Genomic DNA, 1,820 nt, shown 5'->3' with positions numbered 1-1,820 from the left:
GCACGGGTGCCATTCATCAAATTTGGTTCAGTTTCGATCTCACTTGCCCCAACAGGTCTTCGCAAGCTGAGTTTGTGCCCAATGAAGGAAGGTTGGCATGGGTGCCAGTCATTGAATTTGGTTCAATTTCGGTTTCGATTTCACTTGCCTCAACAGGTCTTTGCAAGCAGGGTTTTGTGTCCAAAGAAGGAAAGGTATGCATAAGTGGGCTGGCTACACCCCTGGTAAAGGCCACGGGTTATGGTCTCACTTGTATATATATATATATATATATATATATATATATATTATCCTTTACTTGTTTCAGTCATTAGATTGCGGCCATGCTGGTGCAATGTTGTGAAGAGTTTCAGTACTTATTCTATCATTTTCTTAATGTTGAACTACTAAGTCATGGGGATGTAAACTCACTGGTTGTCAACCAGTAGTGGGGGACAAACACAGACTCAAAGACACACACACACACACATACATATACAAGGGGATTCTTTCAATTTCCGTCTACCAAATCCACTCACAAGGCTTTGGTAGGCCTGAAGCTATAGTAGAAGGTTTCATGCAGTGGGACTGAACCCAGCACCATATGGTTGAGAAGCAAGCTTATTGCTACACAGTCATGCACAAATTGAACAAGAGGAATAAGTGGTGGACAGATAGACAATGGGATAGGCTACAACAGGTGGACAAAAGTTTAAAAAGTGATGAACAGAATCTAAATACAGAAAATAATGGCAATCAAAAATGTGCATAATGATTAGAACCCTGCAAAAAGGGAAGGGGAAAAAAGTAGGACTGATGTTTTAGGTGAACTCTTTATCAAAATAGAGTAAGAAGCAAGATAAAAGAAATAAGAAAAGAAATGATACCTTTTCAAAGCGCTTGTATATCCTTCTGTGTCATATATATTAACGATATTCACTATCTTTTACTTGTTTCAGTCATTAGACAGTGGCCATGCTGGAGTGCTGCCTTGGAGAGTTTTTAGTCAAATAAATCGACCCAGTACTTTAAAGGCCTGTTACTTAATCTATCAGACTCTTTTGCCAAACTGCTAAGTTACAGGGATGTAAACACAACAACACCAGTTGTCAAGCAGTGGTGGAAGACGCACACACACACACACACACACACGCACATACATACAATGGGTTTCTTTCAGTTTCCAGCTATCAAATTCACTCACCAGGCTATGGTCAGCCTGAAGCTATAGAAGAGGGCGCTTGCTCAAGATGCCATGAAGTGGGACTGAATCCAGAATCCATGGTTAGGAAGCAAGTTTCTTACCACACAGCCATGCCAGCACCTATATAACAAATTCACTATAATTCAAATAAATTGCTTTAACATTTTTTAATCTCATGGCAAACATGCTTTTTTTAAAAATACTGTACTAATTTTCTTGATTAATCTAATTGAATTATTTTTCTAATCAATAAAATTTTCTATCTATCAAAGTGCTTGTGGATATTGAGTATTCTTAGTTTTTCAGTCAGGATCTGTAAAGAACATTTCAGAAAAGGTCATGTACCTTATAACTGTCGCTTTGGAAACATCTGTCTTAATGCAAAATTTTAGATGCCTAAATATAAACTGTGGGTTACAACTTGGAATAAACGTCCATCCATCTACTTGTGTGTGTGTTGTGAGGATTTTTGGTTGATATCTGATGAGAGATGAGTGTGTCCATGTATTTTGTGTGTTTTTGCTGTTTTCCATTGTTTTATATATATATATATATATATGGGGAGAGAGAGAGGGAGATATATACATACAAACACATACACACGCATATATATATATATATATATATATATATATAT

The 1,820-nt window shown here is 37.1% G+C and overlaps 1 protein-coding gene across 1 annotated transcript in view; it reads left to right on the top strand.

Annotated features, from left to right (window-relative positions):
- Positions 1-1,820, top strand: part of LOC106883723 (dynein beta chain, ciliary) — a 273,290-nt gene that overhangs the window by 30,403 nt on the left and 241,067 nt on the right. The gene's annotated exons all lie outside the window — the stretch shown is intronic.

This window comes from Octopus bimaculoides, chromosome 17 (assembly GCF_001194135.2).
Source record: "Octopus bimaculoides isolate UCB-OBI-ISO-001 chromosome 17, ASM119413v2, whole genome shotgun sequence".
NCBI classification, from domain to species: domain Eukaryota; kingdom Metazoa; phylum Mollusca; class Cephalopoda; order Octopoda; family Octopodidae; genus Octopus; species Octopus bimaculoides.
Note: the sequence above shows the minus strand (reverse complement) of the source record. Positions and strands in the feature narration are given on the sequence as shown.